The following is a 27945-nucleotide window of genomic DNA, read 5'->3' as shown; positions in this document are numbered from 1 at the left end:
GAGTTCGGACCAGAAGTCGACTCTAAACCACAAGTGATGAGAAGTGACAGATTGTGAAGTGTCGTATGGTGCCGCTAGCTAAAACTGCTCGAGCAAAATAAATCGACTGCTTATCAATCTGACCCTGACAAAGACGAAAACAAAGGGAATTTTACCCATAATTCTTATGTTTTAGTTTCAGTTAGTTATCGTTTTTTTCTTTTAATTATAGTTTTGATTTATTTCAGTTAACGAAAATGTTTTTTTTTTATTCTAGTTTCGTCATTTCGATAGTTTTCGTCAACGATAATAACCTTGCTGCACACTATGAACTTTTCAGAACCATAGATTTAACAGCAAACTTGTGGTAGAATATAAGAAAAGCAGAATAGGAGATCCTGATAAACTCAAATATGGTTATTAATGAAGGTCTGGAAAATTCAGATTCATTTCCATTGATGCCAACTTATTAATTTTGTTGGTAAATTTAGATTTAGTTTAATTTTACTGCTGTATATGTTTAAGGTTGTACTCATTGGATCAACGTTAGAAAGTGTTCTAGTTTATATGAATCTGTACATTTCTTTCCCTCAGTGAACATTTCTTACCAGAGATCAGCTCCAGTGTTCTGAGCGGAGGCCGAGTGCAGCTCGTGGTGAGTACAACCCCCTCCCCTGCACTTCATTCACTTCATGCACCAACAGTAAATCTGGATTTAAATCTTTTCTGGTGTGTGTGTGTGTGTGTGTGTGTGGGGGGGGGGGGGGGGGGGGCATTTGCATGTCTGTGAAAGTATGCAGTATTTACATTCAGCAGTCAGAGTCACATCCTGCGCTGTAGGTTCCCTCTCCCGGAGCCTGTCTCATCAGTTTCTATTTAAAGGAGGGGGGGGGTGGGGGGGTGGGGGGTTCAGCTCCACAGTGACACTTCCAATTGGATCAACAGGCTGCAATTTCTTCATTTCACTTGTAGAAATCCCACTGTCACTTTGGAGCAGTTTGCCTCAATCTCAGAACGATACTGATGCTCACAGTTCTTTGAAGTCACAAAAGCCTGCGCTGTTCCAGACGAGCTGGAGTTATGATCACTGGCATGAGAACACCCCCCCCCCCCCCCCCCCTCCTCCTCCTGTGTCTTAGATATGTTCAGAGTACAGAGCACTCAGTCGTTCCATGTTTTTCAAAACGCTGGACCGCTTGCGTGAGACGTGTGATGTTGGGCCTCTTTTCTGTGTGCACTGTAAAAAAAAAAAAAAAAACCCGCAAAAAAACCCCAGTATTATTCTGGCAGCTGGGGTGCCAAAAAAATACTGATAAATAACAGAAAATAACCATCACATAAAAATACAGTAATTTTCCATATAATATAGTTTTTTGCCCTAACTTTACATGAGATTGCATATTTTTTACTTTTTAATGTTTAATAAAGAATATTTACATATATTGAAACAATCAAATTACCTAAAATATATAAATAATTTTCAATGACACTAAGTTGTGCAATCCACTGATAAAAACTGTATTATGACAGTTTATCAGTGCTTATACATGTTATACATTCACAAAAAGATATTTGTCAATTAACAAACAAGTCTTGTTAAACTTACAGAACAATTACTTCTTCTACAGTTAATTGTCAGTAATTTTATCTGGTTTTAATATTTTTATTTTACAGTATTAAACTTTAAATTAACAGTTTAATCTCATAAATATGAAAGATATATTTGTGAGATTATGATACATTTGCAAATGTATTTTAACTGTATTTTTCTGTGAAAAAAAAACTTCTTTTAATAAATGGAAATTTTATGGTTATTCATAGTTACAGTTTTTCATGTTATTTTCATTTGACATGTAAAATCACAGTCTGTTTTTTTAATTTCAGTGATATTTTCCTGTATCTTAAAAATAAAGGAAAAATCTGTAAAATAAATAGTGAAAATTCTGTTAAATTACAGATTTTTTTTACAGTGTGTGTGTGTGTGTGTGTGTGTGTGTGTGTTGCGTGCAGGCTGACCCAGGACACACTCAGCGTCTGCATCATGCCAGCAGCAGTCTGTCGGCCCAGCCCTGCTCAGGGAACCATTATCCTCGCAGAAACTCTGTTGGTCATGAAAGTGAGTGTTTTGTGAGAACATCACAGCTGATTTTCTGCCCAAACTCAGGACTGGGATTTAAACTGGAACACCATGCAGTTACACATAACAACAGGCTGATCTACTGAACTGGTGGAAACTAGAGCTGCAGCTATGCAGTATGTCTGTAATCAGTTAATATATGATTATTTTCTTTGATTCGATGAAATGATTATTTGAATCGGCAAAAAAAAAAAAGCACAAATATGAAACAAACATGTCTGAAAATGACAAACAACTTATCCTTTATTCCAGATCCAACTGAAACAACAACCACAAAGAATATAAAAGGATTAAGATATAGAAAATGAAATCTATGTAGAAATAACAACAACATCAACAGTTTAAAAGTATATAAAATATCTATAGAACTTGGAAAGAGGATTTCAGAGTGTGACTCAAAAGAACAAACTGTTAATGAAAACTAGAGCTGCAGCTATCAGTTATTTTGGAATCGATTAATATATTGATTATTTTCTTTGATTCAATTTGATTACATGATTATTTGAATAGGTGGAAAAAGTAGTGAATACTGTAAATGACAAAAAAACACAAAAAGTATAAAATAAAAAGATATATTGAAAATATCTGTATAGAAATAAGAACAACAATAACAACAGTATAAAAGTATATATAAAAATATCTATAAATACAAACAACACCAAACCAGTCCAGTGACATCTACAAACACTCTGTCAGGTCAGTTTTCAACACATTTGGATCCAACTGACTAACTTCTACCAACTGACCTACAGATGATCAGTTAACTGTTACAGATGAGGAAAGAACCAGGAACATGGTCCCATTTAAGTCGCTGGAATCAGAGTAGAATGTGGACTTATTCCATAAACCATCCCTGAAACCAATTCCACTGGTCTACAAGTAAAACACCTCCAGAATAAAAGTAGTTCAACTTTACCAAGTTGGGTCACTAATAAAAAAAACAAAAAAAAAAAAACAAATTCAGTCCAAAGTGCAGGTTGGTTGGAGTTTCATAGATACAGTTTTTGGTCAAATGTAAAATTCTGAGAATTAATGAGAAAATTGGTTTTATATAAATGGAATATCAGTGTCAGATCTACTTCAAACACTGTCTGCATGTGACAATACATTCATTTTACAGGTTCTATCAGTGGAACATTTAGAAATCTAGTGGATAAATGCATATAACCAACATATATGTGGAATAGTTGAACAACTGATTCTGTCTAAATTCTATACTGTCTGTTTTTTATGGAATTACCATAGGCTGTTTTAGAGCAGGGGTGTCAAACTCATTTTAGTTCAGGGACCACATTCAGCTAAATTTGATCTGAAGTGGGCCCAACCAGAAATTATAATATAACAAGAAAAGCACTCGGAGAGCGCAGACCTCTGCCAAGACAGATCTGCCCCCCCCCCATCACCACCAAAATTTAATAATTTCTTCCTTGTGCCAGTATCATTTCCTGAAAATTTCATGAAAATCCATCCATAACTTTCTGAGTTATCTTGCTAACAAACAACAAACAAACAAACAAACACACAAACACACAAACAAACACACAAACAAAAACACACAAAGCAAAGTGATCACAATACCTCCTGGTGGTGGTAATATATAAATTATGTCAACTCCAAACTTTTCTCTATGTTTTAGAGTGAAAAAAGTAAAATTACATGATGAAAATGTTTGCATCTACAAATCCTTTCAAACAATGTCAATAATATGAACAAACTGAAAAAAATGTGTAGTTTTAACACTATTACGCTTGTGATTATCATTTACACATGTACATTATATAACTTACAGATCACAGTGGATCTACAAACACACAAAACATTTAATAACAGGCAGAATATTATTAAAATTGCACTTCTCTTAAGACATTTCAGATTGTTCATATTTGTTCAGGTTATTCAGACATTTTTGAGATATTATACTTTGTTTTAGTGTAAATACATGAAAACATTTACAAAGAGAAAAATTTGGAGTTCTGAGTATTTATAGTTTATTATGACCCACTTGAGATTGAATTGGTCTGAATGTGGAACCTGAACTAAAAGGATTGTTAACACCTTAGTGTAATTTTTGCATTTCACAAATTCATCCTAAGGGCCAGACTGGACCCTTTGGCGGACCAGATTTGGCCCCCAGGCCGCGTGTTTGACACCTGTGTTTTAGAGTAAGGGTTAGGTTTTAGTTTAGGTAGAAATAGGGATTGTCTTCATAATCAGTTGGACTGTTGGCCCCTGTTTAGAAGCTACGGATAGCTTCTGGAGTGACCCTTTTTACAAAATCATATCTTGCAGTAAATTCTGAATACAAGTTGCATACGTATTTTAAATGATTTGTAAATTAATAAAATGTGAATGCAACAACACACCATCATATATACTGAAAACATGAACTAAATCAGCACTTTTTTAATGTGTTTCTGATTCGTCTTATTAAAGTGTATAAGATTTAGCTCATTTAATGTCTGAAGCAGAAGTTTTCTAAGAGATTATAAAACAGTGTTAGTGATTGATGAGTGAGTTAGCAAAGTAGTTGTCCATTAATTACCTCCACCAGAAGGTACTGTGATCACTTTGCTTTGAGTGTTTGCATGTATGCGTGTGTATTTGTTTGTTAGCAAGATAACTCAAAAAGTTATGGACGAATTTTCATGAAATTTTCAAGAAATGATACTGGCACAAGGAACAAAGGATTAACTTTTGGTGGTGACGGTGGGGTGGGGGGCAGATCTGTTTTGGCGGAGGTCTGTGCTCTCCGAGTGCTTTTCTTGTTCAGTAGTGGAGTGAGACTCAGCTTTATTGTTCAATCAATCAATCAATAGTACATGATAAAACGAAATATAGTTATCCAGGTCTCAGTTTTTGTAGCATGCGAAAGATAAAAGGACAATATATGAAATAAAATATATGAAAGGTAAATAAGATAGAATAAAAGCTACTATAAAATATGCAAAAAAAAAAGAAAAAGAATAATAAATAAGTTGTTAATATGTACAAAATTACACAGTATGCAGCAGCAGGACAGTTAAAGTGATGATAATGGTTGGAGCTCTACCAGTAGATTTTCCAGATAAAAACCTTAAAACACAGGTGTCAACATGCGGCCTGGGGGCCAAATTGGGCCCGCCAAAGGGTCCAGTCCGGCCCTTGGGATGAATTTGTGAAATGCAAAAATTATAACTATGAACATCCTTTTAGTTCAGGTTCCATTCAGACCAATTCAATCTCCAGTGGGCAGGACCAGTAAAATACTATCATAATAACATAGAAATAATGACAACGCCAATTTTTGTGTTTGTTTTAGTGTAAATACATGAAATATTACATTTACAAATATAATTTCGCAAAAAATGTGAATAATCTGAACAAACATGAACAGCCTGAAATGTTTTAAGAGAAGTAGTGCAATTTTAATAATTTCTGCCTGTTATTTAAATATTTGTGTATTTGTAGATCGACTGTGATCTGTAAGTTATAATGTACATGTGGAAATGATAAACTGAGGCAGAATATGTTAAAATTACACTTATTTTTTCAGTTTGTTCATGTTATTCACATCTTTTGAAAGGTTAGTTTGTAGATGTAAACCTTTTCATAATGTAAATTTACTTTTTTCACTCTAAAACAGAGAAAAGTTTGGAGTTGACATTATTTCTATATTATTTTTATTATTTTACTGGTTGGGCCCACTGCAGATCAAATTTAGCTGCATGTCCCCAGAACTAGAATGAGTTTGACGCCCCTGCCTTAAGATTTTAAATTCTGACCTGTAACTTGTCGTGGAATATTTTGACAGTGTTATTAATGTTGTTATTGAAGTAACAGATCTGAGCGCTTCCACCACTGCTGCGTGTACATGTGTACAGATGTTTGTGTTTGCAAACCTGCGCTCATGGGTTTTTGGACATGCAGACCTGAGTGCACTGGGCCAGCTAAAGGCCACTGCTTATTCTGCTGCTGGGGGGGTGGGCGGGGGGTGGGGGGGTCGCCGAGGTCGGGCCGGGGACACAGCACCATGAATGTCTCCCTCTGACAGGAAACAAGCAGAAAAAAAAAAAAAAAGTCCAGTCCTTTCAGTGAAGAATCTGGGTCTTCTGTCAGAAGCACTGGGGCTCAGGAGCTGGAGTGACAAAGATGCCACTGACAGCAGACGGACGGCAGATGACCACATTAAACCGACCCAGGAATCCCCGTCAAGGAGGACCTGTCCACCTTAACGAGGACAATTGGATTCCGATGATGATTTTAAAATGACATCCACGAGGTGCAGCAGCAGCAGAGGCAGAGGCCGGTGTTGTTGTGCTAAGCAAGCGCACTGTTGTTCCCCTCAGGATTATGGGTAGGGGGAAGAAAGGCCCGTTGTCTGCACCCATGAAAACACACCACTGATCCAGAGCAATTTGTAGCATGAATGTATGTGTAAGGCAGTGGATTTGTAAAAGACAATTACATATTTCATAAACTTGGAAAGAAGATTTAAGAGTGACTCAAAAGAACAAACTTCATTAAAACTACAGCTGCAGCTTGAATAGTTAATGATAGATTTGGCAGAAAAAGTCACTTTTTCCTCAACTTAGTCTGTTTTTATGTTGTAACCTTTGAATTTACTCTGAGCTTTTATGAACGTCTACATCACAGGTGTCAAACATGCGGCCTGGGGGCCAAATCCGGCCCCCAAAGGGTCAAACCAGGCCCCTGGGATGAATTTGTGAAATGCAGAAATTACACTGAAGAAATAAACAATCAAGGATGTTAGAATCATTTTAGGTCAGTTCAATGTCAAGTGGGTCAGACCTGTAAAATACTATCAGAATAACCTATAAATAATGAAAACTACAATTTTTTTCTCTTTGTTGTGTAACAAAAAAAGTAAAATTACACAAAAATGTTTACATTTACTGACTATCCTTTTGCAAAAACTGTCAATAACCTGAAATTTCTTAAGAGAAGGATGTGGAATTGTACCAATATTCTGCCTCTTACTAAATGTTGTGTGTATTTGTAGATCCACTGTGATCTGTAAGTTGTGATGCATATGTATAAATGATAAACTAAGGCGTAATATTGTTCAAATTGCACTGATTTGTCTTAAAAATTTTCAGGTTCATATTTGTTCATGTTATGTTCAAGTACGGTTCGTAGATGTAAACATTTTCATTATGGAATTTGATTTTTTTCACTCAAACACAGAGAAAACTAGACAAGAAAAGCACTCGGAGAGCACAGACCTCCACCAAGACAGATTAAATTCTGTTTTACAGACATTACAGTTTAAGAGCCTGTTCAAATGCTCACATTCTATTAGTTCAGAACTAACATCAGAACAGGATTTTGTGCATCCCAACAAAGGAACTAACATTATTCAGTACAAGAGTGTTAAATAGTTATAAATAAGACATAAACAATAAAGAAAAACAAAAAACAAAAATGAACCTCCACAATGTCTGCATTTGAGTAAATACTTTAAAATATCCATACAGTACTTTTTAATATCCATACAGTATTGTGACATGAATATCGCAATATATTGCAGAGCCGATATTTTCTAACACCCCTACGATTAATCAATGAATCGTTTCAGCTCTAATCAAAACGTTGCCTCTGAATTTGCACACAAACATTAAAGTGCGAGGGTTGACTTCCTTTGCCGCAGCAGTAAAAACTACATAAATACTCTATAACCTTTTGGAATCTGATCCTCCCCACTCGCTGGGACTGTGCCATAAAACGCAGACTCACAAAATATTTTCACTCGGTGTGCAGAGGAAACCACTTAAGTTGCATATCTGCTCTCACAATTTGGCCCGCTGTTCGGCCCTAATAGGAGGAAAACGAAGGAAAACAATTTGTTTGGTCACAGCGGTTGGCTCAAATGTGTGGCCGTTTGTTTATCTGCCTACGTTTAATAGCATGACTGCATTAAAATTAGCAACACATGCGTCAGAGTTGCAGGTTCTGGTTTTCATTTCGGACAGATAATTGAACAAAAGTCTTTTAATAAACTGAATTCAGCCGCTAAAGCCAGACCTAAGTATGTGAAAATAAACACAGCAGACTGTGGTGTCTTTATATCACACAAACTCTGAGGGGAGGACAAGCTCACAGTTCCACCGGCGCTGAACCCAAAACCGGATAGGTGCGTTTAGGTCCTGCTTCACTTTCATGGGTGGTGCGTGGATATTCTAGACAGTGTGCCAGCTGTGCAGATATGAGTACCTGTGATGTGTCCCAGCCCCCCACTCCCTCCAGGGCCCCCACCCCCCCTGTTCGGCTCCCTGTGTGGGGATCACCGTCCCGGGTTCTACACGTGGAACGCATCACGCCTCATAGAAGCAGCGCCTTTGTTCTGCATGTTTGGAAAGCTTTGGACCGATCCCCAGGTGAAATGGAAGAAAAAAAAAAAAAAAGGGCCTCCGACGTAGAACACAGAGAGAGTTAACAACGTATAGAAGCATTTACTGTCAGGTTTTAACGTATAGAAACATTTACAGTTACAGTTTAACATATAGAAACATTTACAGTCAGGTTTTAACGTATAGAAACATTTACAGTTACAGTTTAACATATAGAAACATTTACAGTCAGGTTTTAACGTATAGAAACATTTACAGTTACAGTTTAACATATAGAAACAGTTACAGTCAGGTTTTAACGTATAGAAACATTTACAGTTACAGTTAACATATAGAAACATTTACAGTCAGGTTTTAACATTTAGAAATATTTACAGTCACATTTTAATGTTTGGAAACAATTACTGTCACGTTTTAACATATAGAAACATTTACAGTCAGGTTTTAACGTATAGAAACATTTACAGTTACAGTTTAACATATAGAAACATTTACAGTCAGGTTTAACGTATAGAAACATTTACAGTTACAGTTTAACGTATAGAAACATTTACAGTCAGATTTTAACGTATAGAAATATTTACACTCACATTTTAATGTATAGAAACATTTACTGTCAGGTTTTAACATATAGACACATTTACAGTCACATTTTAATGTTTGGAAACAATTACTGTCACGTTTCAACATATAGAAACATTTACAGTTACAGTTTAACGTATAGAAACATTTACAGTCAGGTTTTAACGTATAGAAACATTTGGAAACATTTACTGTCACATTTTAACATATAGAAACATTTACAGTTACAGTTTAACATATAGAAACAGTTACAGTTTAACATATAGAAACATTTACAGTCACATTTTAACATTTAGAAATTTACACTCACATTTTAATGTATAGAAAAATTTATGGTCAGGTTTTAACGTATATAAACATTTACAGTCAGGTTTCAATGTATAGAAATATTTGCTGTCACATTTTAACGTATAGAAACATTTACAGTCAGGTTTCAATGTATCGAAACATTTACACTCACATTTTAACACAAAGAAATATTTACACTCACATTTTAATGTATAGAAACATTACAGTCAGGTTTTAACGTACAGAAACATATACAGTCAGGTTTTAATGTATATAAACCTTTATAGTCTCATTTTAACATATTATGAGCCACTATATGGACAAAAGTCTGTGGACACGTTGAATCCAGGTGTTTCTTTTCTAACAGGGGTTTGGGATCCAAAACAATAAGGACTAATGTCAGAATATAGTTTTATATTATGGGATAAATATCATATTGATTATAATATTTATGTTTCTGTTCCGATCCTCATGAACAGGACATCTGACAGCTGGAGACATGATGTGTCCACATATTTATGTCCATAGAGTTTAGAAACATCAATATTTCCTTTATAGTTTAATGGTAGATTTTTTGTCCTCAGTCAGATGTGAAGAAAGTAAAATTATTATTTGCAGTCAGAGCAGGAAACACAGTATATTTTAGAAATTTAGAGGACAGGGGACATTTAAAATCAGAAATTTTACTAAAAAAAAAAAAAAAAAAGAAAAAATCAGTGTGAGAGAAATTAATTAAAAACCATCTCTGAGACATTTTGGAAACAAAGATAACAATTTAACCCAAACTAACCAATGCAATGATATTTATTCATAATATAAAACCATATTCTGACATGAGTCATTACTGTTTTGGATCCCAGACCCCTGTTAGAAAAGAAACACCTGAATTCAACGTGTCCACATACTTTTGTCCATTTGTGGATGACTTGGACACTCATGCTTTGAGGCTAACAGACCCAGGAACACCAACAGTACTGAAAAAAAAAAAAAAAACATAACAGGACTGCACAGATTTACAAGCACTACATACTGGAAATTACAGCTCACATCCTTTCATTTTAGACTGGTTTATCCTTTTACTTCATTGCATCTCAGAGGAAAATATTGTACCCTTTACTTTATTCCAGCTTTATTTACCTTTCAGATCACAGTTTTTCATCATTTTTCAACATTTTCAACATTAGTTACCCCTTCAAATTCTCCCCTTTGTGATATAAAGAACTAAACTCTAAAACACACGGAAAGCTGCGTTTTCCTGCTGCTGTAAATGAAACGTTGCCTTTTTAGAGATGACCACGACTCCACAACAGCACCACGTACAAACATGAGGTGGTCTTATGGGACGTAATGCATTCCTGTGGATTCAACTATGAATGTTATAAAGTAGTTCAGATGAGTTCATGTACACCAATAAAGTACAAGTAAAATGAATTTAAATCATATTTAATAATAAACACTGACATGCATTATTTACTGCACATTTTCATACTTAACCTTTATTTTTTTTCCCGCATCATTGTTTTCATCACAACATACCCTACATGACAGACCGTTTATCATTAGGATATATAATATTTATTAGTATAAACCCCTGGACATGAACCGTGTCAGTTTTGAAAGAGTACCAAAATACAGCACAAAAAATATAAAAAATACTGGACTTAAGAACATCCCAAAACAGTGAACTGCTTTAAAAACTGAAAATGCACTAACAGACTTTCCAGATGTCAACACATGAGTAAAAGTGTGACAAAATACAGAGATGACTCAAACTAGACGTGTGACATGAATCCCATCAACATGAATATAAACTCCTGTGAAGTCCATCGAAGACATTCATCAAGTTACTAAACCCCACAGACCCAGAAAGGACAAGCTCAGGCTTTTTGAATTCAATCATGGCCTGTATTGGAAACATCATGATGCAACGGTTTTTTCAGATGCTTTTTTTTTTTATTTTTTTTTATTGTGATCACTTTGCTTTGTTTGTTTGTTTGTTGTTAGCAACTTTACAGGAAAACTCTTCCAACAATCCTTCCCAAATCTTCCCCAGATAGGCCTAGGCCCTGGGACCAACCCATTACATTTTGGTCCCAGTAGGCCAAAGTTAAAGGTCACAGCAAGGTCACAACATCTACAATTTTCCATCTGTCATCATTGAGCAATTTTCCAAAATTCCTAAAAAATTCAAAATGACTCCGATTAGCCTCCAATTGGATCCACCTGTAGCTTAGAACAATATCTTGTATCTGGCACAAAATTGTCCACATCCACTGTGGAATGTGGACTCTGTGAACGTTTACATTTAATACTGAAAATCCCATTTACCACACATTTAAAATTAGAACTCAACAAATATTGATGTGAATGAATCTAATTGGACAGACCATGACTGGTACCAAGCTTCAACTTTGTACAAAATATCGTTCTGCTCCGTTTCTCTTCCGTTACGCTCTGTTGACTTTTGTTATTTTTTATGCACCATTTTCAAAAAATCATAAAAAATGCAATTAATGAAATATCCTTATGAAATTTGTTTTGCACATCCACAGTTTAAAAAGAAATAGTTGATCCACACATGCACACTGTTCAGGTGCTTGGCAGAGGTTTGCGATCTCTGAACACTTGTTTTTTTATGGAATGTCCTTTGTGGTGGACAGTTTTTTAGTTTGTTTTTTTTTCTATAAAACTGTGAAAGTCTTGTCTATAGCTGGGTCTCAGGAGGTTAAATAAGGGTATGACTGCAGAAGTTTTACGTGAACTTTCATAGTGTTTTTTTTTTTTTTATTTTTTTTTAAATACTTTTAATTATGTAAAGGATCTTAATGCATTTCCACCACTGGAGATGGAACATTTCAAGATTTTTTTTTGCTAATTGCTATTGGGACCATTCTAATTTAATAATTAAAGGTTGTAACAATTAAAATTTGAGCATCTTTATCCTAATTCAACAGTCAAGTGATATTTTTCTTTTATTTTTTTGAAATAGTGAATAATGAATATATCCTTTGATTCCAACCTGATATAATCAGACTGTTTTCTGAGTGTACATTAAATAGATCCATAAATATACATTGCGCATCTAAATGTTTGAGACTGGGCAATTGTTTCTGATATTGTCATCTTTTTCTTATTACCTAACCCTTATGATGCATTTAAGTTATCCATTCCTTTGGCGAAGTTTAAAAAAAAAAGTACCTTAAGTTTAAAATTATTCAGACATATTGAATTGAGATGGTAGATATGTTTTTGTTGTTTTTTTTTTGTTGTTTTTTTTTATTATTATTATGGTGTGAATTCTCAATGCTGTACACATTTAAGTTGATGTAAGCAGTGTATGAGTTGAAAAGGATAGGCAAAAAATAAGCTGTTGCTTCTAGCCTATTCATTTTTTTTTTTTTCTGTTTATTATGATTAATGTACTGAGTACAATGATTGATGTGAAACCAAAAATAAATTCATTCATTCATTCATTCATTCACATAAAGACCTGCTGCACAGTTCTGTTGTCGACAATAGCTGATTTCGATAAGAGGCTGATCTGATGATATTTTTATCTTTGTTTTCAGGGAAAGACATTCCATCTGCTAACGAGTCCCGTCTGGTCCAAATAAAAGGACGCATCTCCTTCCGAGACAACCCCGTCCAGCTGAGTGTCGGCTGGGGAGGGGGTAAGAAGAGGGGCAAGTAAAACCCAAACCCTAAAAAAAAAAAAAAAAACAAAAAAACAAACCCTTCACCGACTGAGAGGACACACACAAAGACTTTCTATTAGTCTGTTACTGATGCACAGACGGACGGATCAGCCTGGACCTGCACAGAAAAAACTGATTTATCTGTTGGAATAAATCTGTAGACGCTAATATATTATCCTCATAGCATAATGGTCTAAGTCATCCACAAATGGACAAAAGTCTGTGGACACGTTGAATCCAGGTGTTTCTTTTCTATCAGGGGTGTGGGATCCAAAACAATAAGGACTAATGTCAGAATATAGTTTTTATATGGGATAAATATCATATTGATTATTAATATTTATGTTTCTGTGTCCGATCCTCATGAACAGGAAACAAAGATAACAGTTTAACTCAGACTAACCAATGTAATGATATTCATCCCATATATATGGTGAATATCAGTGTATGTTTAGTTTTTTTAAATTGTTATCTTTGTTTCCAAAATGACTCAGAGATGGTTTTTAATTAATTTCTCTCAACATTGATTTTTTTTTTTGTCTTTTTTTTGTATCCATGATTCTGATTTTAATGTTCCTCCTCCAAATTTCTATAATATTTTTCCTGCTCTGACTATAAATAATAATTTTACTTTCTTCACATCTCACTGAGGAAGAAAAATCTACCATTAAACTTTAAGGAAATATTGATGTTTCTAAACTATATGGACATAAATATGTGGACACATCATGTCTCCAGCTGTCAGATGTCCTGTTCATGAGGATCGGAAACAGAAACATCAATATTAATAATCAATAGGATATTTATCCCATAATATAAAACTATATTCTGACATTAGTCATTATTGTTTTGGATCCCAGACCCCTGTTAGAAAAGAAACACCTGGATTCAACGTGTCCACAGACTTTTGTCCATATAGTGGATGACTTAAACAGTTAGAATATGTGGATATAGACTTATCTGTGTCTGATGCACAGATGGATGGATGGTCCTGGTGCCTCCGTAGAAAACACTGACTGATCAAATGTAATAAATCTTTCCACACTAATATTTCTGTTTTTCCGTCTGTATCAGTGCGTCTTTTGCTGTTTTCTTCCTCTCTTATCGCCTGCTGACTTTCACCCTGCAGCTGTTTTTTTTCTGTGTTGAAAACCTGGGCCACCTCTCCTCCAAATTCATTAGGAGCGATCGGAGCCGGACCAGCCCAAATATCTGCAGGCGCTCCCATCATGTGGATCCTGCTCAAGTGTCCTGCCGAAAAAAAAAGGGAAACAGCCGTACCGAAAGACGTGGAACAAAGTGGTGAAACCTACAGCGAATGACACGCTTCGTATGCAGATGACGACAGGAAAAAGGAAGCAGGACCTTTAGGGTTTGTGTTGGGTTCACCTGGACCAGGACGCTGTTCCACTGCACTTTATACAGGTGGAAAATAACAGCTGGAAACCACTGTTTATTTCTAACATTTGATCTGTATGATTAGGGCTCACCTGGATGTACAAAAATAAAATCAAATTAGAGCAGAAAAATAAATCAATATATAATATTTAATAGTTTGATTTATAGGTGTGCCTTTTTGGCACACTTGGTGACAGATGCTAGTATTTTTGAACATTTGACCTAGCGCCAAAAATAATGCAAATTAACCAATGTTGCTGTCAGTCACTGACATATGCCAGATGAAAAATCAAATCATATGTGATCCACTTTTTATGTAGTATATTGAAAAAAAATAATTTTTTGTATTTTTTGCATCCAAAAAATGGTTTGTTTACATTACAAACACGGCATTTAAAGGGTTAAAAAATGTGACAATCATTGAGTATTTGGTATTTTTATTTATGGCTCAAGTTGATGAAATAGAAAAAGTGTAAAAGAATTAAAAACAAACTGTATGAAATTTTTTTTTACATTATTCCACAAATGTGCCAAAAGGCACACTTGGTGCTTAGTAAGGGCCTTGGTGGATGGGATACCAGAGGGTTTTAACGCTGTAAGACCGGATAAATTGAGTTTACTTAAAAAATCTGAGGTAACTCGTTGCCTTAAAAATTAATGAGCAATGAAAATTTGAGTGTATTAAACTTAAATGCTTGATTTGAATGGAATTACTATTTTAAGTCCAACACACTAAATGCCAAGTTAATTTAACTGAAATTTGTTACGATGTCAAGTGCTTTGTATAATCATTAGACTGAATGTCATCAGTTTATTTTACTCAATTCCAAGTTGATTTAAATTAAAATCTTTTGCAACAGGAATGGCTTTGTATAATTATTTAACTTAATATATTGTAGCGTGGATAAGAGTTAGGCAGGAAGTTAACTCAGTGTAATTCACCAGTATAGGAAGTGCTTTGAATTTGGCAAAGCATTAGAATTTTTATCAAACTAGACAAGTTTTAGCTGAACAGTAAATCTATTGTTCTTCCTCCGGCTCTGACTCATGGTGCAGCTCTACAAAAAACAAAAAAAACACAAAAGGACAATAAACATTAGCATACACACATTCAGTCCAAATCAACACTAACAGCACAACCCCACTGAACCCCTGCACAGAAAAAGAACACATTTACAGCACATGCCCAATACCCACAATGCAATGCACGGATAAAAAGGTGTGGTCCTGACGAAAACTGAGTGATTTAAATATACTGAACATTTATAGTAATGGAATAAAACTTAAATAATTTAAGTAATTGTAATTACAGCATTTAGTGAATACATATTCCAGGCTTACAGTGTAACAGTAATAAAGCCGTTCTGTGGATAGATTATATATTTTTATATATATTTGTCTCCAACTCGCCACCGTTGGCTTAAAAAGACGACTTTTCTGAGCAGAGGACAAACATTGGTGTTAGAATTAGAACGCTGTTGTCCTTATTTTAAGCGATGGATTATAATGGCCGTGTGTGGGTGTGTGTGTGTGTGGTGGTGTGTGTGGAGCTGAGGCTCCGTCCACAAACAGGACCCGACCGGAGGCGGTGAACCTCAGTCTTGGAGGTTCCTGGCTGGTCGGCCGCCTGGAAATGATAACTTAATGAATGTCAAAACAAACAGTCGGAGCTGCAGAGTGGCTCCCTGCAGGAAATGCATGTCCGTCTATTTATTTTCCTTCTATCTTTCACTTACACTGTCTGTGTGTGGGGGGGGCTGAGGGGTGGGGTGGGGGGGGTGTTTTGACTGTACAAGGGCTGATGGGGATTTTTTTTTTTTTTTTTTTGTGCCTTGAAGAGTGGTGTATGCCAGAGATGTGGGGTCCTGCTGCGAAACCCAAGACCACTGTCCCTGCTTTTGTGGGGGGGGGGGCACTGCACAGATAATAGAGACCCTCCAGACCGTCACATGGTCCCAGACAGCTGACCTGACAGAAAACCCGCTCACCTTTATCCAGCCTTTCAGACTTTTCCCACTTGTGAACTTTATTCCGTTAAACCAGCGTTTTTATTAGATTTGTTTACTTTTGGTTTATGGCTGAATTATATGGAACCTTAGACGTCCAACTCCATTGGCTGGTGAAATGAGCCCTCACCGCACATTTAGATAAGGTGGAGAACGGCCCTGTCGGCCAACCCGCCCTGCCAGCCCCTCCTGTCGGCCCCGCCTCAAAGCACATGATGTCCAATAGAGTCTTAAAGGGACGCGTCTTAAAGGGACATGTTTGGTGGGTTTAACTTTTTACACACGACTGTTTGTGTGTCTGTAAAGTTTGGTCCTGCACAGAAAAGAAAGAAGATTCAGGCTCCATGGTCCACACTGCAGATTTATACACAGGTTTGAGTCACCTTTGAACTGTGGCTGTACAGTCAGATATTTATACTGGAAATCAGTGTACGGCAAGTTCTTCTTTCTCTTTCTTTCATTCTTTTACTTCTTTCTTTCTTTTTCTTTCTTTCTTTCTTTCTTTCTTTCTTTCTTTCTTCTTTCTTTCTTTCTTTCTTTTCACAGTCATAGTTGGGTTTCATTAACTGTGGAAAATACACAAATTCTTCTCATTTACTCTTTTATTTTACTTATATACAATTTTGCAGTGCACATATACATATATATATTATATATATTATATATATATATATATATATATTAATATGTTTGTCCACATTAGATCCTTATTTACAGATTTATTGTGGAAGTGATCATCATATTGTAATAAAATCAATGAAAGCCAAATTATACCTTTCTGAACATGTCTTCCAAAATCTAAACTTCAAAAATAAATTCAAAGCTTACATTCATAGCAATTTAGAAAATTGGCTAAAAGATACCACATGACTGCTGTATGATAATGCTGATATGTTTATTGGAATGTTTTGTTGAAAGGCCAGAGCTCATGTGCAGGTGCACATGAATGAAAGACAGCAGCGGTGTTTATTATTAGAGTGAATACTGAGTCATAAAAACAGGAATACATTCTTTCAGATGCAGGGAAAGCCGTCCTGAGTTGTTTGGCTTCACACAGTCTCATTCCTGAAAACACTCAAACCTGCTAAAAGCAGATTGATAAAGGAGAGAAAAGCACGTCTTTCCATATTTATGTCTGTCCTGGAAAACAATCAGCCTGCTGCGTTGGCCAAAGTAAAGACATGGAGAGTGGAGAGAAACTGAGAGGAATGCACCAGCTCCTGCAAAGGCTTCACCTGCTGCCTTAGGCCCACACACACAGTCTGTTTCACCTGCTGCCTTAGGCCCACACACACAGTCTGTTTCACCTGCTGCCTTAGGCCCACACACACAGTCTGTTTGACCTGCTGCCTTAGGCCCACACAAACAGTCTGTTTGACCTGCTGCCTTAGGCCCACACAAACAGTCTGTCTGTTTGACCTGCTGCCTTAGGCCCACACAAACAGTCTGTCTGTTTGACCTGCTGCCTTAGCCCACACAAACAGTCTGTTTCACCTGCTGCCTTAGGCCCACACACACAGTCTGTTTGACCTGCTGCCTTAGGCCCACACAAACAGTCTGTTTGACCTGCTGCCTTAGGCCCACACAAACAGTCTGTCTGTTTGACCTGCTGCCTTAGGCCCCACACACAGTCTGTTTCACCTGCTGCCTTAGGCCCACACACCAGTCTGTTTCACCTGCTGCCTTAGGCCCACACAAACAGTCTGTTTCACCTGCTGCCTTAGGCCCACACAAATAGTCAGTCTGTTTCACTGCTGCCTTAGGCCCACACACACAGTCTGTTTGACCTGCTGCCTTAGGCCCACACAAACAGTCAGTCTGTTTCACCTGCTGCCTTAGGCCCACACAAACAGTCAGTCTGTTTCACCTGCTGCCTTAGGCCCACACACACACAGTCTGTTTCACCTGCTGCCTTAGGCCCACACAAACAGTCTGTTTCACCTGCTGCCTTAGGCCCACACACACAGTCTATTTCACCTGCTGCCTTAGGCCCACACACAGTCTGTTTGACCTGCTGCCTTAGGCCCACACAAACAGTCAGTCTGTTTGACCTGCTGCCTTAGGCCCACCACACAAACAGTCAGTCTGTTTCACCTGCTGCCTTAGGCCCACACAACAGTCAGTCTGTTTCACCTGCTGCCTTAGGCCCACACACATAGTCTGTTTGACCTGCTGCCTTAGGCCCACACAAACAGTCAGTCTGTTTCACCTGCTGCCTTAGGCCACACACAGTCTGTTTCACCTGCTGCCTTAGGCCCACACAACAGTCAGTCTGTTTGACCTGCTGCCTTAGGCCCACACAAACAGTCAGTCTGTTTCACCTGCTGCCTTAGGCCCACACACAGTCTGTTTCACCTGCTGCCTTAGGCCCACACAAACAGTCTGTCTGTTTCACCTGCTGCCTTAGGCCCACACAAACAGTCAGTCTGTTTCACCTGCTGCCTTAGGCCCACACACACAGTCTGTTTCACCTGCTGCCTTAGGCCCACACAAACAGTCTGTCTGTTTGACCTGCTGCCTTAGGCCCACACAAACAGTCAGTCTGTTTGACCTGCTGCCTTAGGCCCACACAAACAGTCAGTCTGTTTCACCTGCTGCCTTAGGCCCACACAAACAGTCAGTCTGTTTCACCTGCTGCCTTAGGCCCACACAAACACTCAGGACTCATTTATTCCCAAATGACGGCTGTTGGCAGCACAAGGTTCAGACGCAAAATGTACTTTAAATATTTTTACATGTTTCCACTTCCACTTTTCATGAGATAACCAACCAATTTAAACTCCTCAAATGAAATGACTTGATTTGTTGTACTTTCTTTATAGCAGGAGTGTCAACATACGGCCTGTGGGCCAAAACTGGGCCGTCAAAGGGTCTAATGTGGCCCCATGCATGAATGTGTGAAATTTTAAAGCGGTTCAGAAGATTTGCTAATATCTTCTTCAAGGATGTTAGAATTATTTTAGTTCTGGTTCCACATACAGACCAATAGGATCTTAAGTGGAAAAAAGTAAAATAATAATAATAATAATTAGATTAGATTAGATTAGATTAGATTAGATTAGATTAGATTAGATTAGATTAGATTAGATTGGATTGGAGTAGATTAGGTTGCATTAGATTACATTAGATCAGATTAGATTGAATTAAACTGTTAATTTAAAGTTTAATACTGTAAAAAAAAATATAGTAAAACGAGATAAAATTACTGACAATTAACTGTAAAAGAAGTATTTGTTCTGTCAGTTGAACCAGACTTGTTTGTTAATTGACAAATATCTTTGTAATTACAGGAGGTTTCACAACAAAAAGTTGAATAAATGTATTTTTGTGAATGTATAACATGTATAAGCACTGATAAACTGTCCAAATACAGTTTTTATCAGTGGACTGTACAACTTAGTCTCACTGAAAATTATTTATATATATGTAGGTAATTTGATTGTTTTAATACATGTAAATAGTCTTTATTAAACATTAAAAAAAAAAAAATATGCAAAATGTCATGTAAAGTTAGTGCAAAAACCTGTATTTTAATTGTTGAAAATTACCGTATTTTTATGAGATGGTTATTTTCTGGTATTTTACAGTATTTTTTCGGCACCCCTGCTGCTGGAATATTACAGTTTTTTTTAACGTGTTTTTTTTTTTTTTTTCAGTGTAGGTCAAAGCAGCTCCAGGTGTTTGTAACTGTTGTTAAAAGGACATTTTTTCCTTTTGCTGTAGATGCAGATGACACTGTGTAACTGCTGCAGTAACAGTTGAACGTATCTGACATGTTCATTGTTTTCAGTCTTTTCCGTTTCGCTCTGTAAAGTGTTTTTTGCCTCTCGTTGCAGTAGTTGCATACAGCTCCAGTGTTGTGGAAATGCTCTTGAATCCAGTCGGCTGGTCTGATCTGGTTTCAGTCACTGGTGACCAGTGCAACGTGTCGACATGAACCCAGATGACTTAGTCCAGCGACTGGGAGCAGAGGTCTGTCAGCGCTCAGGAATGCCCGCCCCCTGGAAAATAAATACAAACAAGGAAAACAAATTTTCACAGCACGAATGCACAGCTTTCACTTTTTGGTAGTCGGCTTTGAGAATGACATTCATACGTTTCAAGGGGTTTGTGCTTTTGGGAAAATAAACCCGTCTTTTTTTTCTTTTTCTCGTTTAGTGCCATGCCAACGTTTCAAGACATTTCACTGAAATTAAATTAGAGCCAAGTGTGGCTTTGGGCGTCATGATGTCATGTCTCCTGCCTTCAGAAGTTTGGCCTCCTGAATGTTAAAGGAGATGTTTGGACCGTATTCAGTCCCAGTCAGACTGAAATGAATCACACTGACATAAAGCCAGTCACATCTGAGCTGTGAGAAAGGATGAGTGTGTGTCGTAAACACCTGACAGGAAGTGTCTGAGAAGAATAAGACGCTTCAGGTCTGTTCAGACTGTAGAGTTAGTCTGAACAGATCAGGGATGTCACATTCACTTTAGTTCAGGTTCCACATACAGACCAGTGAACCCGGACTTTGTATTCACTTAAATGCTTTAATCACAGTGTACTTAAATGATTTCAGTTTGATTACATTACGATAAAATGTTCAGTATATTCTGTTCATTTGTAGACAGAGTCGAAAGTATGAAAAGTTTAAGTTGAATGGATTTAAATCACTCAGTTTTAGTCATGACCACAACTTTTTATCTCCACATTGCATTGTGGGTATTGGGCATGTTATTACCTCTGCCAGGAGGTAATGTGATCACTTTGCTTTGTGTGTTTGTTTGTTTTGTTTTTGTTAGCAACTTTACAGGGAAACTCTTCCACCCATCTTTCCCAAATCTTCCCACAGATAGGCCTAGGCCCTGGGACCAACCCATTCAATTTTGGGCCAATTAGGCCAAAGTTCAAGGTCACAGCAAGGTCACAAAATCTACCATTTTCCTATCTGTCATCACTGAGCAGTTTTCCAAAATTCATCAAAATTTCAAACAACTCCAATTAGCCTCCAATTGGATCCACCTGTAGCTTAGAACAATATCTTGTATCTGACACAAAATTGTTTATTTTATTTATTTTATTTTTATTTATTTTTATTTATTTCAAACATGCAAAAAATAAAACAAAACAAAGCAAGTTAAGACATAACAAAATAACATTTAAATGGACAGAATTTATCTTCAAGCACGTACAAGTCTGAATTTTGCACGGTCAAAAAGGAGTAGGAAGAAGTATGAACTTATTTAATCCTACCCCTCAGTCTTTTTAAACCTTTTTAATTAACTTTATACAGCAATTAACCTATACTATTGCCCCAATTTTAGCATTGTACCACAACAGTCCATAGTACAGCAACTGAATTATCCACAACATTATATTCGTGTCAGTGTGGTCATACAAACAGACTCAACAAATCGAACATTTTCTTCAATAACTACAGCAGATTTAACAGGACACTATCATACAAAACAAAACAAACAGGCCTCAGTGTCATTATTAAATACTGTACCTCTCAAGAATCAATTCTTTATATCTTTTTTTAAACTGAATTATATTAGATATTTGTTTATCTCCACACCATTTGTTCCATAGTTTTACTCCACAAATGGAGATACGGAAACTTTTTAATGTAGTGCGTACTTTATGAATCTTTAAATTTAATCTTCCTCTTGTCCACATCCACTGTGGAATGTGGACTCTGTGGACATTTCCATTTAACGTTGAAAATCCCATTTACCACACATTTAAAATTAGAACTCAACAAATATTGATTGGAATTGAATCTAATTGGACAGACACATGACTGGTACCAAGCTTCAGCTTCTTCTGTATGGAACAACCTGGAAACTGTTGAATTTAAAAAGAAAGAGTCGATCCAGAGACTATTCCCATTTTTTGTGGAAGGATAGTTTATAAATGTAAATATTTTCATGTAATTTTACTTTTTTTGTTACACTAAAATAAGAGAGAAATATTGTAGTTGTCATTATTTGTGTTATTATGATGTTTTTACTGGTCTGACCCACATCATACTGGTCTGAATGTGGAACTGGAAGTAAAATGAGTTGAACATCTTTAACTGTTAATATCTTCAGTGTCATTTTTGAATTCCACGAACTCTTCCCACGGGCCGGATTGGACCCTTTGGAGGCCGGTTTTGGCCCTGGGACCGTATGTTTGACCCCCCTGGACTAGATCTAAAGCTGACCAACCCATGCAGCATTTATTGCCTCAGGAATTTGGAGAGAAAGTCCACCAAACCACAATGAACTTTTCACATTTTCTCCTCAGCGTGAGTCAGTGTGCAGGTCACCCCCCCCCCCCAAACCCCCCCCGACATAAGAGCACCTCTATTTATTTTTATTTTTCCTCCTGTGGCACCATGACACCCCAGGTACGAACACTGACCCTGAGGTGAACCAAAGCACTGCAGGTGGGTCACAGGTGGGGTGGAGGTGGAGAAGGAGAAGGAGAGGAGGTGGACATGAGAAGGAAGTGGAGAAGGAGAAGGAGGTGGGGGTGGAGGTGGAGATGGACAAGGAGGTGGAGGTGGTGGTTGAGAAGGAGGTGGAGGTGGAGAAGAAGAAGGAGGTGGAGATGACAGAACAAAATCCAACAATAAGGAGCAGAAGGGCCACTCCTCAGGTCTCCTCCTCAGATCTCCTTCTCAGATCTCCTCCTCAGATCTCCTCCTCAGGTCTCCTCAGATCTCCTTCTCAGATCTCCTCCTCAGGTCTCCTCAGATCTCCTCAGATCTCCTCCTCAGGTCTCCTCCTCCACTTGGGTCCATGTGTTCATCTTTCCAGAACCTCAGTCCTTCATGGAGCTGATGGTTTCATTTCATCAGATAATTCTGCTCTGACATTCGTTCAACAGCTGCAAACTTTAACAGATTTTACTCGTTTTCCTTTTTAATTTTATATTTGCTTCTTCGTTAAAAACTGCCATCTTACTCTTTCTTTTCTTTTTTTACAAATTGACAAAACTCTCGTCAGTCCCTCAAATAAAAACTGAAAATACTGTATCTGCAAATTTATGAATTAAAGCCAATAGAGTCCAACATGTGCAGAACTAATTTACAAATGAATGCGCAAAAAAGAGAATAATATTGTACAATTCAGATAAGATAAAATAAGGTAAGACAAGATAAGATAAGATAAGACAAGATAAGATAAGATAAGATAAGATAAGGCTTTATTTATCCCACCGTTGGGAAATTTCATAGCAACAACAACACCAAGCAAAAATACAAGAGAGTGAAAAGTGAAATGTAAGAGAAAAATAAGAAATTTGGTATTTCTATAAATATTTATATCAGGGGCGTAGAATTGCGTAGGGACTCTAGGGACCCGTCCCTACCAGTATGACTACCACTACTGTGGACTCACTATCAGTCCAACAGCTGTTCGTAGTATTTTGTCGATGATTCTGGCACACAAAGGGTTAACAGTCGGTCTCTGCTAGAAGTCCCGCCTCTAACGTAAATGTCGCTCTCAGATTGGCTCTTTGGTTTTGCTAACGTACATGTGATTGGCCGTCCCCGCTGTCACTCCATCTACTTGTAAAAGGAACCTGCAGTTGGAGCGCTAACGTAAGTTTTCAACATGTTTGTATTTGTTCTGCCTGAGTCACATCAGTTAGACGGATTTGAATATGAGTGGAGTCAGTTACATGTGTGTGTGTGTGTGTGTGTGTGTGTGTGTGTGTGTGTGTGTGCTCAGTAATTAGGATGTAAAGGATGTCAAAGAAAAGAAAACTGGACAGAAGACACTTCTATAGGAGTCCCAGTACAAGTTAGTTTAAGGGTCTAGAACTGTAGAAACTGAAGAAAAGACACTATTTAATACCAAACAGAAACACTTTTAAAAGTTACTTTACTTATATTTTAATACATTTCTACGGAAGAGAGCAACTGTTTAAAAAACACACAAAGAAAATTTGTGGAGAAAATACAATAAAAGCTCAGATTGTAAATGTGATTCTAGATGTGATTTTATCCATATTTTTGGGAATAAATTACATGTAATAATTGAAACTAAAGCCTTTTTTGCTCAGGCAGTAACTGTACCATCAAACTGTATGAACAGTGGATCTGTAATCTGTTCATATGTCATGCATTAGGTCAGGTGACAGACAGTAGAGAGGAGGAGGAGGTAAGAGGAGAAGGAGGAGGAGGAGGAAGAGGAGAAAAAGAAAAGGTAGAGGAGGAAAGAAGGAGAAGAGGGAGGAAAAGAAGGAGAAGGTAGAGGAGGAAGAAGGAGGAGGAAGAGGAGGAAAAGAAGGAGAAGGTAGAGGAGGAGGTAGAAGGAGAAGAAGAGGAGGTAGAGGAGGAAGAAGGAGAGGAGGAGGAGGAGGAAGAGGAGGAGAAGAGGAGAGGAGAGAGGAGAGAAGAGGAGGAGAGAAGAGGAGGAGGTAGAGGAGGAGGAGAAGAAGGAGGAGGTAGAGGAGGAGAAGAAGGATGGAGGAAGAGGAAGAGAAGGAGGAGGAGGTAGAGGAGGAGAAGAAGGAGGAGGTAGAGGAAGAGAAGAGGATGGAGGAAGAGGTAGAGAAGGAGGAGGAGGTAGAGGAGGAGAAGGAGGAGGAGAAGAAGGAGGAGGTAGAGGAGGAGAAGAAGGAAGAGGAGAAGACGGAGGAGATAGAGGAGGTGGAGGAGCAGAGGCTGTAAATCCAGGTGTGGTTCCACATTACTGCATGTGTTCGTCATTAGAAAACTGCAGAATGCATTAAATTCTTGTCTTTAAATATTCAGATAAACATTATTAACGTGTCAATGACTGCATTGTTTTTCTGACTATGATTGTTTGTTTGTTTTTTGTTTGTTTGATCAGCTCTACATGACATGAAATTATGATCGCAAAGCAAAACAAAAAAAACCATGCCCTTTCAGGAGTGCTGCCTTGGAGCACTTGTGTGTCCCCACCAGTGTCACCATCAGACCTACTGCCTTCATTTCTATGACTGTAGAATTCAAATTCAGTATTTACATGTTAAACTGGGGGTTTCACATGTGCATAGGGGTGGGGGGGGTTACTGTGAACTGTTATAGAGTTATTTCATATAGAATTATAATTCAAATACAAATACAGTTTTTATTGTTGTTAAATTCAAGCTGATTTCACTTTTTACCAGTGTGATGTCAGACTCTTCCCTTAACCTCCGTGTGCGTTCATCTGTTCATTCTAATGGAATCTGTCGTGTACATACAGTCTGACGCAGACTTGACTAGTGTTGAATAAAAACACAAACTGTCAAATTAATTTCATCAAATTAAAGCTGTAATGATCGGCTGTATATTAACCTTCTGTTTTCTTCTTCTTTTACCCTGTCTTTTAGTCTTTTAGTCTGCATTGGTATTTATTGATTATTCATTGTTGATTATTTAAATGCATTTATTGGTAGCTGCTTTCATTACTCCGGTATTTGTGCACACATTTATTTCTGTTTGTCACTTTGCACTTTGGATGTGGGCTGATGTCTGTGGTACGCTGCAAATGAACTGTCTGTATAGGGATAAAGACAGTTTTCTGAATCTGAATCTGAATTTAACCCTTTCATGCCCAGTGGTCACCCAGTGGTCACTCCAGCGGTCAGTCCAGTGGACAGTTCTTCTGCAGCTGTGCTCTTGTATATTCAGGCTTTTGTTGTTTCAGTTCCATCTCAGCCGACAGACACTCATGCATCCTCCCAAACACTTCCTATAATTATTGTAACTTTGCTGCTCATAATAAACCTGATCTGCACTGACGTGTTTGAGTGTAAAGCAGTTGCTAATTGTTATCAGACTGTAATTAACAGTTTTCTGAAACAAAAAGTGTTTTTTTTTGTTTTGTTTGTTTGTTTGTTTGTTTGTTTGTTTGTTTGTTTGTTTTGCATATCCTCCTGAGACCCAGCAATGCATTTTGTCCTCTGTAGGGGACAACAGTTTGACAGTTTAACCCTTTCATGCATGAATTGTAAGAGCTTTAATCAAGATTTTTTTTCCCTGAGTGTTTTTATTCCTCTAGGCATTAAAAACACAAAACAACTGACATTTTTATTATGAACCTATTATTCATGGAGTTGCAAAAATGTCTACTCAGCTGGACACTGTGCACTTAATTCTGAAGCAAAGAAACAAATTTACTGATATTGAATGAAAGCTATGAAATAAAATTTTAATGCAGCAAATCTGATGTTTTGTCACATTTTAATATACTCTAATACTGGTCATTACTCACTTTATGGAGATAATATACAAAAAAAAAAAACTTTTTCCTAAAAAAAAAAAAACCCCAAAAAACCCTGTTAATTACAGTCTAATAACAATAAAAAAATGGATTTCCACTCAAACATGTTAGTGCAGATCAGGTTTATCAAAAACAGCAAAGTTACAGTAACAGTATGAATGTCAGTGTATTATGGGATGGTGCATGAGTGTCCACTGTTGAATGATATGGAACTAAAACAACAAAATCCATGAATATAATATACAAGAGAACAGCTGGAGAACAACTGTCCACTGGAGTGACCACTATGCACCAAAGGGTTAACTTCAAAATGCTGTGCTTTACAAAGGACATTTCATTAAAAAAATCAATCAATCCATAAATAAAAAAAATTTTAAAAATGTATCTGAATAAACTGTTGCATTATGCAGTTTCCAGTCAAGACAAGTTTTTAATGTAAAGAAAAGAAGCTAAAACTGTCAAATTCCTGGGTGTCAAGAGGATTTATGTCCATGAAATGAGTAATAACTAATATTAGAGTAGGATAAAATGTGAGAAAACAGCGATTTAGCAAATAGCGGCATTAAACATGTTTTTTATTTCCTAGTTTTCACACAGTTTATCACTTTCTGATGATGAGTTTTAAATCCATGTTTCTTTGCGTCAAAACTTAAATGCATGGTTTCCAGCGGAGGGGACATTTTTGTGACTCCACCAGAAATAGGTTCATATAAAAAAAAAAAATCATTTGCATTGTTTTTTTTTCATGTCTAAAGAGGAACAAAAACACTCAAGAAAAAAAAATTGACTAAGGTTCTCATAATTCATGCATGAAAGGGTTAACCTGTGTTTTTCTTGTTAATTATTTGCTCTTTTTTTTCTTACAAATTTGTTCATTACGGATGTTTGATTGTCTTGAACTGTACGTTTCAGATGCGGCCTGTGTCATGTGTACTGTTTACCTACTTAATGTCAGGCCTCATTATCTGTTATCAGAGCAATAAAATACACATGCATTATTTTGTGCGTTTAGAAGTAAAAGTGTTTGGAGTTGTTTGAGCCGCAGAGGAAGTCTGAAACATCCAGGACCCAGATGAATTTCCAGCCGACACCATGACAAGTATCTGAGGCTCAGCTGTGATCTGCTGTCAGAGCAGAAGAAGGACGGATGCGTCAACAGGCTGGAAACGCACTTCTGATGGTTTCCTCTCAGAGTGGGGGTGGAGGTGGGGTGGAGGTGGGTCTGAAATCCCGTTTAAGTGCTGTTTGGTTTGGGTCCAGGGGGTGGGAGGAGCTGGTGATGGGGAGGGGGGGCTTTAGACGGATCCC

The 27945-nt window shown here is 37.2% G+C and overlaps 1 protein-coding gene across 3 annotated transcripts in view; it reads right to left on the bottom strand.

Moving 5' to 3' along the window:
* The window catches only part of LOC115421075 (low affinity immunoglobulin gamma Fc region receptor II-like), a 299216-nt gene that overhangs the window by 38439 nt on the left and 232832 nt on the right, over positions 1-27945 (bottom strand). The window lies entirely within an intron of this gene.

The sequence above is a fragment of the Sphaeramia orbicularis genome, chromosome 6, assembly GCF_902148855.1.
Source record: "Sphaeramia orbicularis chromosome 6, fSphaOr1.1, whole genome shotgun sequence".
Classification (NCBI taxonomy): domain Eukaryota; kingdom Metazoa; phylum Chordata; class Actinopteri; order Kurtiformes; family Apogonidae; genus Sphaeramia; species Sphaeramia orbicularis.
The sequence above is the reverse complement of the archived record's forward strand: the minus strand, read 5'-3'. Positions and strand labels throughout refer to the sequence as shown.